Source organism: Lepus europaeus, chromosome 15 (genome assembly GCF_033115175.1).
Source record: "Lepus europaeus isolate LE1 chromosome 15, mLepTim1.pri, whole genome shotgun sequence".
Taxonomy (NCBI): domain Eukaryota; kingdom Metazoa; phylum Chordata; class Mammalia; order Lagomorpha; family Leporidae; genus Lepus; species Lepus europaeus.
In genome coordinates, this window is record NC_084841.1 from 40106287 (window position 1) to 40121921 (window position 15635).

The following is a 15635-nucleotide window of genomic DNA, read 5'->3' on the forward strand; positions in this document are numbered from 1 at the left end:
ATATTTTTTTCATTGAATAGATGTTCATCACTTTCCAGTCTCTGAAAGGCACTAGTGTAGTTTGTGCTATTGTGGTATGACCTTTGAAATAATTCATAATTAAACTAGTGAATGCTGTTCCCTCATTTTCCAGCCTCAAAGCTAGCAAGTAACTGCTGGAATAGTTGGTGACCTATAAGAAAGAATGCTGAGAAGCTCGTAATTATTAGATAATGGTGCTCTTTTATGCAAAGCAACTAGACACTGAACTCCTTCCTTTAGAAAAAGTAAATAATAGGAATAAAAAAAGATTTCCTCTGTAAATTTCTGTATAATCTCTAACTACAACTTAACCCAATCAGAAAATATCTCATCATTTAGTATTTTTCATATGTCCCTACTATGTGCTAAATATAGTACCCAAGCCAGAGATTCTGAGCGAGGAAGACTCTCACAGCCTAGTGGTGGTAATAGATCTATAAATAGGTAAACTTAAATTCATTTTGGTAATGGAAACAACAGAAACATTCACACACTACTGGAGAAGGGAGAATTTAGTTATATGTGAATGTCAAAAAATCTCCAGAAAACCAACTTTCTGAATTATAGGCTTGCATAATAGGTACAATATATCCTTTGAATATACTCCCAAAATGGAGGTTGCTGATTCATATAGTACATCTAATTTTGGATTTTTTTGAGGAACCTCCATTCCATTTTCCATAATAGCTGTCCTATTTTATATTCCCACCAACAGTATGTTAAGGTTCCCTTTTCTCCAGAACCTCATTAGTGTTTTTTTGTCTTTATGATAATCATGATTCTCATTGGAGTGATGTGATATTTAACTGTGATTTTTATTTGCATTTATCTGGTGGCTACAGATACTTCCACCCTATACCAAAATCAGCACAAAGTGGATCAAAAACCCTCAATGTAAGACCTGTAATTGTATAACTACTAGAGGAAAACACGGGAGCAAAACTACAAGACATTGACACAAAGCAACAGTTTTTGGGGTGAGACCTCAAAAGTATAGGCAATAAAATAGAAAAGATGAATTTAAAAGCTAGAGAATAAAGAGTGATTATTCGTGGATACTGATGGTAAATCTAATAGTATAAGATTAATCAGCATAAAAAAAAGACATTAGGTAAAACCTTCAAAGAGCCCTTTTCATACTTACCAAGTGTTCTAAGGGCTCCTAGCATGAAGACAGATCTATTGTTCCCTCCTGTTCTCCTGCAAATCATTTTCTCAGAGGAGAGAGTCAGACTAAAATGGATCTTTCTTGCTCTACCACCCCTAGATTCTCACAGTAGCTGATATTAATATTCTTTACCAGAGTCTACCATCACTGATGCCAGATCAACATTCTTGTCTCAGCCTTTGCTGTGATAGAGGACCTTATGAACTGCTACAGGGAAAGAAAAGTTCAAGCAGAACTTTTACTGAGATCCAGGGCACCCTTCTTTGATAACACTGCTAGCCCCAGCTGGTCCAGGCCCTGGAAAGGGACTTAAAGCATTTCAAGCAATAAATTTTAAAGCACAATATTCTCTAAGGCAAAGGGGCCCTGCTTGCCAGATCTAAGAACAATGCTGTACACTGGGACTGTGCTATAAAAATGATTTTCAAGGAATAATTGCCACCCAGTTTCCAATTCTGATTGAGTGGGATGCCCACAGGACTGAAGTTTGGGATTATGGATGGGCAGTGGTAGTAGATGTCTTCCTCCTTGAGCCACAGAAGATATGAGGTGATGAGTTTGAAATTCATGGATAATTTTTTCCTGATACGCATTTGTATGAACTTTTGGAGACTCCTCTGTGAATGGATTTTGAAATCTTTTTGTACCAACATAAACTTTAATTCCATTTTCCATGAAGTTTCTGAAGTACCCTGGCACAAGTTTGAGAAAAGGGCTATGAAAAGAGAAAGAAGACATTTATCACAGGATGTTGATTAGTTTAGTATACATGTCTTAAATTCTCCTGAATATAAAATAATTACTACCACACCAATAGCTGATATTTAGTTACTTTGCCTTTCAAAAACTTTACAGTAAGAATTAATCAAGTAGGAAAACTTGACAGGGCAATATATTTCTGAGAAATTGTAGCATACTACAAATGGCAACATAAGGTCAAATGCCAATGATTTTATCCTCAAATGAACTGTAATAACTTCCCTAAAATGCAATCCCTGGAATTTGCAATTGTTATGAAATGGATTTTATAATTAAAGGAAGAAGCTAATACTATGCACTGAACTAAATGAAGCATACAAAACTTCAACTTGTTTTTAAGTATAAAATATACAAAAAGAAATAGAAGAAAACTAAGATTTTTGAGAGCTCACTGTAGGTCAAAGAAGATAATAAACAATTTTGCTTAAAGTTAGAACCACAATAATACATTAAAGAATGTTCATTAAACAGGTAGATTACACATTTAAAGCCATTCTGGCAATGTTCCCTAGGGAATGAATTTATCAAAAAATAGGTGTGGAAGTGAACAACAGCACATATTTTCAACAGTCTGATGGCCAGACATGTTGAAGGAAGATAATATCATTCAAGATACAGCTACATATGCACAATCTAGCATCAGAGATGATTAAAACTCCACCAGCTACCCTGTTATCTTATTCACGTATTTCATGGGTATTTTCTGCTGCTTCATTTGATAACTCTGGTAGACCTTCTCAGTGTTTCTATAATCCTTTGTTTTAACCCAACCAACCTTTTTTAAAGGTGTTAAATCAGGATAGACATTATGGCACAATAGATTAAGTCATTAAGCACCACTAGGAATGGCCACATCCCATTTTGGAGTGCCAGAGATTGAGTTCTGCCTCTACTTCTATTCCCACTTACTGCTAATACGCACTCTGGGGGGCAGTAGATGATGGTTCAGGTACTTGTGTCTACTTGGGTCCCTGTGATCCACAGGGCAGACCTTGGTAGAGTTACTGGATCCTGGCTAAAGCTTGGCCCAACCCAACTGTTGTGGATATTTTGAGTTAAGATCTCTCAATATCTCTCTTTCTCTCTCTCTTTCAATCTCTCTCTCTCTCTCTCTCTCTCTCTCTCTCTCTCTCTCCATTCCCTTTTGAGCAAATTAGTCATAAATAAGTTAAATTTAAAAATAAAGGTCTTGGCCGGTGCCGTGGCTCAATAGGCTAATCCTCCGCCTGCGGCCGGCACCCTGGGTTCTAGTCTTGGTTGGGGCGCCGGATTCTATCCCAGCTGTTCCTCTTGCAGTCCAGCTCTCTGTTGTGGCCTGGGAGTGCAGTGAAGGATGGCCCGAGTTCCTTGGGCCCTGCACCCGCATGTGAGACCAGGAGAAGCACCTGGCTCCTGGCTTTGAATCAGCGCAGTGCACCTGCCACAGTGCACTGGCCACAGCGGTCATTGCGGGGTGAACCAACAGAAAAGGAAGACCTTTCTCTCTGTCTCCCTCTCTCACTGTCCACTCTGCCTGTCAAAAAAATAAAAATAAAAAAGGTCTTAAATTTCAATTTGGGGAAAAGTAAGTTTAAGTATAATCTATTAAAAAAGACAGCTGTTACTTCATTAGAAAGTTCTGTGTGATACTGCTTACTGAATTATTCTACCCAATTATTAAATAAGTATGTGAATATGTACAGAGAAGAAGAGTACTTTTACATAGAGACATAATTTTTTAACCGTGCTTGCATTATAACTGGTATAAGGTAAGTTCATAATGTGTAGCAGCATTTTTTTTTTTTTTTGGACAGGCAGAGTTAGACAGTGAGAGAGAGAGACAGAGAGAGAGTTAGAGAGACAGAGAGAAAGGTCTTCCTTCCATTGGTTCACCCTCCAATGGCTGCTGCGGCCGGAGCGCTGTGCCGATCCGAAGCCAGGAGCCAGGTGCTTCTCCTGGTCTCCCATGCGGGTGCAGGGACCAAGCACTTGGGCCATCCTCCACTGCACTCCCGGGCCACAGCAGAGAGCTGGACTGGAAGAGGAGCAACCAGGACAGAATCCGGCGCCCTGACCGAGACTAGAACCCGGGGTGCCGGCACCACAGGCGGAGGATTAGCCAAGTGAGCCATGGCGCCAGCCAGCAGCATTTATTTTTATTATATAAGTTTTGATCTAGTATTCTTGGCCAAACATCATAAAGCAAAAGTGCTACATGTTTAATAGCTGACAGATTGTTGGCCAACTTTTGGGCAAGTATAGGCCTATCAATAGTAGCCAGAGTATTAGGATCATGGGATACGCTGTGCTGGCAATGACTATCAACTATGCTCCTTAACAAAGTTCTGAATGGCTTCTGCTAGTTTCTTAAAGGCTATTGGCACTAGCTTGTAGTTTCATCAGTTCACTGCATTTTCTCTAAAGGCACAATTTGTGGTAAGGTTCTCCTGTTCCAAATGCACTTTTTGAAGAGTCTCAAAAGTGTGTATTGTCCATTGCTTGCATTTACATAAGAACAATAAAATGTTTTGGTATAAATCAGTCAGCCAACACTATTCTTTTCTCTTTTCAAAATAATTTATTAATTAACTTAGTCTTGTGAATGAAAGAACATTTTTTTCAAGTCTGACACCCACTCTAAATTGACAAATCTGAGCTTTGAAAGCAAAACATTTGGGATTTTGTGATCATTATTCCATGATGAAACCTAGCTTCCTCTTCTGGAGGGGAAATTAATATTAACACTCATTTGAAAATCCCCAAAGATTTTTCAGACACAAATGCTCTTCCAAACAAAAGCTGGAAAAAGAAGCATAAATATACCAAAACACATGTGGAATTTTTTTCTTTAAAATGTATATATCTTTTAAGTTCAGTCATAGATCATTTGAGAATTTCTGAGGTTTATTAAGCCAAAAACATGGTTAGCTCATGGGTTTGTGAGAGAGGGTTCTTGGTTTTCCACATGGACATAAGCACACAGTATTGTTACTGGACCCTGTTACTTTTTTTTAAAAGATTTATTTATTATTTATTTGAAAGTCAGAGTTACACAGAGAAAGGAGAGGCAGAGAAAGAGAGAAGTCTTCCATCCAATGGTTCACTCCCCAATTGGCCACAACGGCCGGAGCTGCACCGATCCAAAGCCAGGAGCCAGGAGCTTCTTCCGGGTCTCCCACGTGGGTGCAAGGGCTCAAGGGCTAGGGCCATCTTCTACTTCTTTCCCAGGCCACAGAAGAGAGCTGGATGGGAAGTGGAGCAGCCAGGACTAGAACCCGTGCCAATATGGGATGCCAGCACTTCAAGCCAGGGCGTTAACCCGCTGTGCCATAGCACTTGCCCCGGACCCTGTTACTATTAAGAGATACATTAAGGAACAAAGGTAATTCAAAGGTCCTTATAGTCGTAGGATATGGTCATTAGTGTGCAAAAGCCCCAAATATTCCCAAGTAAATTAGGAAGACAATTCACCTAGAGTGGGAACTAATTAGTCTCTCTGTGTAACTCTCTAATTCTCAGTCCCTATCATCTCTAATCAGTAACTGCACTCCAGTAGAACTGTGTATAATGACAGTGTCCAATATATTAGATAACAGCCACATGTGGGCAATGAGTAATTTTAATATGCCTAGGACTGGGGCACTGAGTTTTTATTGAATTTTATTTTAAGTGTCTTTAAATTAAGTACCCTCATGTTGCTAAAGCTATTATAATGAACACTGAAGTTCTCTAGAGAGGGAATAAGTTCTTGAGTAAATATATTTCATGAATAAATCTACATAAGAGCAACAATAGTAATAAATACTCAATGTTTGTAAGGTACCTATGGCCTAACATGTGCTTGTTTCTCACAGAACCAATTCTTACTATGATCCATGCCCTGGGTGTTGATCAACGTATTCTGGATAAGATCTTGTCCTAACAACTGCAAATGAAGAATCAAGTGATGGCCATAACAACAAGCACTGGATGTAGGAGAGTAGAGCATACCAGTTAGTAGAACTATTGGTGGATTAGCTCAGTGGATCAGACAGGCAATCATATACAAGGATAAGGCAAAGCAGAATTTTATCGCCATATCAGGTTTGGGGGTTCATAAGAGTTAGCAGTCCCCTGGCAAGGCATCAGGTTGTAGGTGACCCTGATGTGTGTCTAGTCATGGCTGTATTCATCTTCAGGTCCTCTGAAATGGCAGATGAAAATAGGCTATTGACAAAGAATCCCAAGGAGTGCGTTATAATCACAGGTTTAACAAACTGTCAGTATTGGGATAGGAATATTTTGCAAGTAAGGGAGAGTTTCCCTGTCATGACTTCAGAGTCACTTAATAATTCCTTCTCTCAGGCAGTGGAGGATGGCCCAGGTGCTTGGGCCCCTGTACCTGCATGGGAGACCAGGAGGAGGCACCTGGCCCCTGGCTTCGGATTTGCGTAGCTCCGGCCATAGCGGCCATTTGGTGGGTGAACCAATGGAGGGAAGACCTTTCTCTCTGATTCTCTCTCTCACTGTCTAACTCTATCTGTCAAATAAAATAATAATTATTATTATTCCTTCTCTCAAATCCCACGTCTGTTCTCTTCGGCAAATGCTGTTGGCTTTATTTTTTAAATGCATCCATTCAGAATTGAACCACTTCTATCACCTCCACATTGGTCTGAATCACTGACATGTCATGCTAGGGTGAATGCAATTGCCTTCTCACTGCCCTTTCTACTTCCACCCCTGCTGAACTGTGTTCTATTCTTTAAAGAACACAGGGTTATCCTTTTAAAATATGACAGATGCTGACATTCTTCTGCTCAAAATTCTCCAGTGGCTTCCATCTCTGAATAAGAGCCAAATTTTCTTTTTTTCTTCTTTTTTTATTTTTTATTTTTGACAGGCAGAGTGGACAGTGAGAGAGAGAGACAGAGAGAAAGGTCTTCCTTTTTGCCGTTGGTTCACTCTCCAATGGCCGCCGCGGCTGGCGCGCTGCAGCCAGTGCACTGCGCTGATCCGATGGCAGGAACCAGGTGCTTATCCTGGTCTCCCATGGGGTGCAGGGCCCAAGCACTTGGGCCATCCTCCACTGCACTCCCTGGCCACAGCAGAGAGCTGGACTGGAAGAGGGGCAACCGGGACAGAATCCAGTGCCCCGATCGGGACTAGAACCCGGTGTGCCGGCACTGCAAGGCGGAGGATTAGCCTAGTGAGCCGCGGCGCCGGCCATGAGCCAAATTTTCTACATAACCTTTAAGTCCCTCCATGATTGGAGCTGCCTCAGTCATTCCACTCCAATCAGATTTGTCTCCTGAACATCCCAATGGGACTCCCCCAACTCCCATCAGAGCCCTTAACTCTCTTACCCTAGATCCAACACATGCCCTGTCTTTTTATGGACTGAATGTGTGTTCCCCACCTCCACCCCAATTCATATATTGAAATCCTAACTTCCAGTGTGATGGTATTTGGAGAGAGAGATTTTAGGAACTAATTAAAATTACGAAGGCAACATCATTATGAGTTATGTGTTATAAAAAGAGATGGAGACACAGGATCCCATTCTGTCCCTCTGGGCCCTCCACTGCATGAGGATTCAGTCAAACGATGGTGATCTGCACACCAGGAAAGTGTTCCCTTACCAGGAATCAGACTTACTGGCACTTCAATCTTAGAAATACCAGGCTTCAGAGCTGTGAGAAATAAATGGTTTTGGGGCCAACTCTGTGGCATAGCAGGTAAAGCCACCGCCTTCAGTGCCAGCACCCCATATTTTGCACTGGTTCAGGTCCCAGCTGCTACACTTCCAATCCAGCTCCCTGCCATGGCCTGGGAAAGCAGTAGAAGATGGCCCAAGCTCTTAGGCTCCTGAGCCTGCATGGGAGACCAGGAAGAAGCCAGGAAGAAGCTACTGGTTCCTGGCTTTAGATCAGCCCAGCTCTAGCCGTTGTGGTCTTTTGCGGAGTGAACCAGCAAATGGAAAACTAACTCTCTCTCTCTCTCTCTCTCTCTCTCTCTCTCTCTCTCTCTCTTTCAATCTGCCTCTATGTAACTCCGACTTTCAAGTAAAATAAACAAATCTTTAAAAAAAGAAATAAATGGTTTTAAACAACCCAGTCTATGATAATTTGTTACAGCAGCCTGAGCTAAGATAGACCTCCTCATCTTTAGCTAACTATCATCTTCACAGTGATGACTTTCCAGGGATTACGCTCTCTTAAATGTGCCAATCACACCCCTCACTATACACTGCTTCTTCTATTTCTTGTTTATTTTTCTGCAAGATACTTATCACTTTCTAATATGTAGGTTTTCATATTTTATTGATTTCCTATCCCTCTCCATTAAAATATAAGCTTCATTATGATGGGAATTTAATTTTTGTTCATTGCTGTATCACCAGCATAAAGAGAATTTCCTAGTAGGTAGTAAACACAAAAATAAAATAAATGAGCCATGAAACTTTCTAGATTGAAATTTGATAATTTAATAAATCTCTGAAATTTATTCTGGGGGCAAAGTCAACATGAATTTAAACTATTGTACACAAATGCTTGTTTCCTCAATTTCAATTAACAAAATATGTCCCCGAGTCATATTTTGTTTTTAATAGAATTCTTTCCTACTAATAGTACATGAATGTTGCTTGGCCACCCTTTAAAAATGTAAACTTCTGGAATGTTACAGCTGGAAGGAGACTTTCTGGGCACCTACTCCAATGTTTCTCAAACTATGTTCCCACAATAGCTAGACCAAGATTTCCCACAATAAAACTGAGTGATGCAATATTTTTTCCAATTTTCAGAAAATAATAGAAAAAGCTCTCTCAGTTAAAATTTTCTCCATAAAATTCTAAGATACTGACACACCTGTCATTTATCAACTAACAAACACTACAAAATATCACAAATTAAACAAGAAGCAAACAGATGGAAATAGAAAAACCAAGAAATGTTTAATGTAACAACTGGATTTATCATGAACATGTGCAAATAGTTGTGATTACCTTTGCCTTTATCTAATTACATTTGCTACTAGTACAATGTTCCCTACTTTGATAAAGTAAAGACAATGTTTTCAGAGAATCCAAGATGGCGGAATAGGAAGGGAGCACATTGATATTCTTCAGCAAGACACAGGTTAATAAAAGTGGAGATACTGCAGGGTCAAGGAAGAGTAGGGGAAGAAACAACAGAGGAAACTCTACCGGAACTAGTGATTCACAGCGGACCTGCGTGGAGAGCGTGGGAGCCCAAGTTCGGGACACCAGCAGCAGACTCAACGCACCAGCGCTGGAACGCGAGGTGAGCCGAACCTCCATAGCCCGAGACACCAGCGGGCAAGCGGAAAGAGGAGGCTAGAGGGAACGAGGCTTGAAACTCCGTGGGGAAAAGTTCACCAGGCTAACTAGAAGAGAGAGAGAGGAAAAAAAAAAAAAGTGACCGAAACGGACACGAGTTTCTCTCTCTCCGCTCACCCCTCAAGGGCGAGCAAGACAAAGAGCAGGCGCCATTTTGGACATACGTCATAAGCAGGGCGACCTCAGGTCTGCACCGGCCCTGAGCCTAGCAGAAAAACCTGACTCTGGGGGGAGGGGTGAAATAACTGGAGATTAGCATCTAACTTGGCAACCCAGTGGGAGACTGCAGAATTGGAGCCCACACCGAGGGCAGCAGAGATTCCCTGTGTGGTCCTTGGGAAAGAGCTTCCAATCTCTGGCTCCTGTGGGTATATCATTTGCCTGCTAACTACCTCCAATTACATTCAGCTGTGTGGAATTACTTCCCTTTTGAATCAACAAAAGAAAGAGACATTTACCACACCTAACCTGGGAGTGTCATCTTGACACACCCTCAACCCTGAGGAACCAAACACAGCTCTCAGTCCACACCCATCTCAAGCCTCTAAGGCTCCACTAAAAGCAGACAGTCCACTTAATCTAGAGTCATAGTATAACAAGAAAAAAAAAAAAACACCACAGTGAAGAAACCAAATATCTCCAACATGCCATACAACAAACGCAAAAACCGAGGTAACAAGAACAAGGAAGACACTATGACGCCCCCAAATGAAAAAGACACCCCAACTCAAGATTATGAAGATGAGGTGATCGAAGAAATGCAAGAAGCGGATCTCAAAATATTGATAAGAACATTAAGAAGTTCTCAAAAACAAATTCTTGAACTACAGAAATCCTTAAAGGACAAGATAGAAAATCTCTCTCGTGAAAGTGAAATATTAAGGAGGAATCAAAATGAAATGAAACAACTAGTGGAACAAGAAATGGTGATTGTGACGAGAAATCATAATGAAATGAAGAATTCAATAGATCAAATGACAAACACATTAGAGAGCCTTAAAAACAGAATGGGCGAAGCAGAAGAGAGAATATCAGACTTAGAAGACAGAGAACAGGAAAGGAAACAGGCAAACCAAAGAAAAGAAGAAGAAATTAGAAATCTAAAAAATATTGTCGGGAATCTACAGGATACTATTAAAAAATCTAACATTCGGGTTCTAGGAGTTCCTGAAGGCATGGAGAGGGAGAAAGGATTAGAAGGCATTTTCAGTGAGATACTAGCAGAAAATTTCCCAGGTTTGGAGAAGGACAGAGGCATCTTAGTACAGGAAGCTTATAGAACCCCTAATAAACATGACCAAAAGAGATCCTCACCACGACACGTCATAATCAAACTCACCACAGTGAAACATAAAGAAAAGATTCTAAAAGGTGCAAGAGAGAAATGTCAGATTACTCTCAGAGGATCTCCAATTAGACTCACAGCAGACTTCTCATCAGAAACCCTACAAGCTAGAAGGGAATGGCGAGACATAGCCCAGGTACTAAGAGAGAAAAACTGCCAGCCCAGAATATTATATCCTGCAAAGCTCTCATTTGTGAATGAAGGTGAAATTAAGACTTTTCATAGCAAACAGAAACTGAAAGAATATGCTGCCACTCATCCTGCCCTGCAAAAGATGCTTAAAGATGTGTTACACACAGAAACACAGAAACATGGTCACCAATATGAAAGAAGGTAAAGGAAGGAAACCTCACAGCAAAAGATCACAGGAAGCTCAATTTCTCTTTGACATAGAATTAAACTCTGATGCACTGTTAGAGCAATGTGTTAAAGTAATCTATTATGTTCTCTTGATGTCTGTTAAATTCTAATTGTTCAAAAACAGCTCAATTTTTATTAAGAGCTATGGGTTATTTAACTATGTGCTTATTTTCAAAGACTTGAATAATCACCTTGTAACAATGATCAGATTTGGACTATGTTATGTCATGATTTTAAGGAATCTTAGTTCAACCAGATATTTTGGATTTTGATATTGGTCTATTATGCTATGTTATATGTGCGTACATATTGTATGTCCACATGGGGAAATTTTATTAAGTTTTATTTTAAATGGCTTTTAGATAAGATTGTCCATAAATTTAAGCTGCTAAAATCAATCAAAGATACATTTTAATTTGTGTGACCTGAATCTGTGTATCATATGTTTTAAACTTGTTGGTAGAAAGAAACTAAAAACATTTTAATGGTTGTGCTTAAATTTACTGGTTAAACAAACTACACCATGTTAGATATTTAAGAGGTGTTTCCAGATACATGATTCTTAAAATTTATAGAAGGCATTGGACCTTCTGGTAAATGTTTTATTAAGTGCTTATCTAAGGGTTGAAACGGTTTGCTAAGTATTCATGTAATATTGCTATTTTCAGCAAGTGATCTAGGACTTGCTCCCTCATTTCTCTATTCTAAGCCCAACTTGTTCTTTCATTTCTCTATTCTCTTCAAGGTAGGGAATTAATTCTATTATGAAGGAATCTGTAGGACGCACAATTTAATCTTTAGACCTTATAAGAGATGGCTAACATTTTTCTGTAATAGCATAGCCAAAATAAGAGCTTAAATAATAATCTCATAGCTAGATTCACATCGCCATCAGCGAAGTATACAGTAAGTAGAAAAAAAAAAAAAAACCTCCCTTTCAGACCAAAGGGAAAGAAAGTTTTAAAGTGAGAATATAATTTTCCTCATGGGCATTGTCTACCTTAGAAAAACTACTACAGAACATGCCTGTGACTATAGACTTGTAGTTCAGGCCACCGAAGATTAGAGATGGGACATGGGCACTCCCTTGACTTGCATCCTCTGGTCTGCTTTAACACAAACCAGGAGGAAAAGAAAGCTAGGCATCAGAAGCAATGGGTGGCAGGCCTATTAATGGCTGATCTGTACGGTGATCTGCCCTCAAGGAGACCCAACAGGCCAGTCCACTGCAGTGGCTTTCAATGTGGTAAGTCTGGGCTTCAGCAGAAGTCAGCTTGTGAAGAGCCCTGGCAGCTCTGCCAAGAGTTGGGTCACTGGAAATGGACCTGCCCTGGACTCGAAGGATGCCCAGGTCAGAGCCACAGATCTTATTGGCTCCAAGCTGAAAAGCCCTTCACTCAGCCCAACTTCCAAAGTGACCACTGCAGCTGAGGGGATGGTCAAGTAGGGTCAGCAACATTGCAGGCAGAACTGTAAATTTCTTGTTAGAGATGCCACCTGCCTTTACCTGGCCAGCTCTCCTCCCAGGCCAGCCAAGTAATGAAAGTCAACAGAGTGCCTTCCCCTAGGAGGTTCACACCTCCCTTAGGATATACGCCATGTGAAGAGATAGATAGGTCTGGGCCTCTTAACTTACAAGGCCTAAAGCCCACCAGATTATTATCAAGCCCCTTCTATCAGGTTCTATTTGCCTCTCAATCAGAAAACTTAATTGTAGCTTAGACAACACCTTTCTTAGCTCCTCTAATAATGACTCTGTCCTTTGTTCTAGACCCTGTCTAGTACACTTGGGCCTCATTCCTTTGTAATCATAACCTCTACTCTACCACCAATGGCTCTACTCCCAACCTATGTGTACTGATGGTCCTCTTCCCCACTTAATGCTGTATAATTGTTCAGACCTAGTAAATGCCACTCTTAGGATCATTGGTTACTATCCTCACCCTGTCTTTTATGACCTTGTCTAAATATGATCAGAGTCGGGGAACTTGGAAGGCTTCCATAGCCTTGGCAACTCATGACGACAGCCTAGGGTGGTTACTGGTGCCATAAACTAGAGTGTCAATTTGTTGGGTCAACAACAGGAGCCACTGTGCGCTTGCTCCTGATGTGGGATCTCTGTCCTTAATGTACTGTACATTTTGATTTAATGCTATAACTAGTACTCAAGCAGTATGTTTCACTTTGTGTTTCTATGTGGTGCAAACTGTTGAAATCTTAACTTAATATATACTAAATTGATCTTCTTTATATAAAGAGAATTGAAAATTAATTTTAATGTGAATGGAAGGGGAGAGGGAGCGGGAGAGGGGAGGGTTGCAGGTGGGAGGGAAATTATGGGAAGGGGAAGCCATTGTAATCCATAAGCTGTATACTGGAAATTTATATTCATTAAATAAAAGTTAAAAAAAAAAAAAAGACAATGTTTTCATGATATTACCCCAACAACATATAATATCTAGAAACAAGATTCCAACTGCAGGTTCTCTAATGTCAAACAAGTTTGAGAACATCTGATTTAGTCAAGTCTCTAATTCCACAGATGTGGCAACTTACGCTCTAGAAAAATGACTTGCCCAGAGCCACTTAGTGACAAAAATGGGTAACTTGACAAATCTTTTCTACTTACTTCTTTCTTCCTGATTTCAAGTCTCAAGGATACAATCTCTTTTCTAAAGTTCTCACCATTTATTTATTTCATTATATGAGGAATATGTGCTCAACAATCAGTTTGTTGAATATACTGGGGCTTCCTTGGTGCCCAGCTCCCTTTCTCGCTCCCCCAAAAAACTCATCTGTAATAACTATATGTATTAGGGTTCTCCAGAGAAACAAAGGAGAGAGAGAGAGGGAGAAAGAGGGAGAGGAAGAGGGAGAGAGACGCAGAGTGGGAGGCAGAGAGGGAGATGGAGGAGAGAGAGAGAGAGAGAGAAGAAATTTATTATAAGGAATTGCTTCATGAAATTATAGAGGTAACATGTCTCAGGATCTGCAAACTGCAAGCCAGAGAATTGGGAAAGACAATAGTATAGTTCTAGTTGCAAAGTTGGTTGACAGAGACTAAGAAGAGCTGATGTTTCAGTTGGAGTCTGAAGGAAGGAAAAAAAAATGATGCTCCAGAATGAAGATAGTGAGACAGGAATAGTTATCTCTGTCTGAGCCTTTTTTGTTCAATTCCTGGCCTCGACTCATTGACTGAGGCCTATCCACTTAGAGAATGCTATCTAGTTTATAATCTACCAATTTATGTTGATTTCATCCAAAAACACCATGACAGACACACCATGGTACAGAAAAGTTGAAATGTAAAATGAACCATCTCCCTGTCTACAATTGTTTTAAATGAAAAAGTTATAAAGCTTTGGGGAAAATGAAAAAAACAAAAGCACCAACATATAAAAATTAGAAGGCTGCGAATTTTAACAACATTCTACATTTCTGACTTCTTTTAAAGTCCTGGAAGATATTTTTCAATACTAAACCCACATTTTTGAATGGCAACAATCAGCAAAGATCAAGTAATGAGCCTACTAGAGTTTTCTATTAACTCCATTTCTCTCCATCCTTTCACTACCAAATGTTAGTTTCCAATTAATATCTAATTTCATGTGCATTTTTATTTTATTATAGTAAAATATCTATCCCCATGTCACCATGAAAATTGGAGGAAAAGTAACTTAGTTGACAATGAATTTAAAGACAAAGTGAGAAAATTACATTTACTCTGTGAAAATGAACATCTTTATAGGCTACTGTGTGTGTATGTATATGTAAATGTATATACGTATATAAATATGCCTCTCTGTGGGGAAAAAAAAAAAAAACAGAACATAGACTTTTGTCATACGTAACCTTCTTGTGATTCCAGTCTTATGGTCAGGAATATCAACCCCCTTTATAGAAACTAAAAGCCACCAGCTTCCTGTTTACCTTTTCTTCTGAAGAATATTTATTCTAAGACTCCCAGCCCAGCCCACAGTAGACATATGTGTCATGCCTGATGTCTCTTTAACTTCCTTGCTCACCACCTACCCTCCACACAAACACCTTTAAACTATATGTTCAATGACACAGCTCGAAGCTGTCCCTTCCAGGGGAAAAGTCATTGACAAACTCTCTGGGCATTTCATCCAAGGGCACTGTAATTTGAAACCTCTGAGCCAGGCAGTCTTTTCCCTGAGGCAACTAGAATTGTTTCCTTTTGAATTTTTTGATTAGTAAAATTTTAGCATTATAATTATAAAATTTCAATTTTAACTTTATGAGATTGGCCCAATAATAGCAATAACAGATGAGACAGAAGCAGAGAAGCAGAAAATGAGACCAAGTGGTCCATTAAAAAATTACTAATGGTTTAATGTTCCTTAAATCGGCCTCTGTGATCAAGTGATTTTATTTCTTTTCAGAGTATTTATAAAAACAGGCTAATATGCATATTTGCCTAAATTTTGTATTATTTTGTATACCAGCATAAATTGCATTAAATTATGATAACTTTTTACTTTATTGACTTTTTTTTACATTTCAGAGCGTTGTCTATGTTGAGTCAGTCCTACCTGTATTAGCTACTTGTCTAGGGGTTTTCAGCAATGCTCATGTGACCAGAACTCCACAAGCATTGGCTATATGGGTCTTTTATTCATAGAATTAGTAAAATACATCCC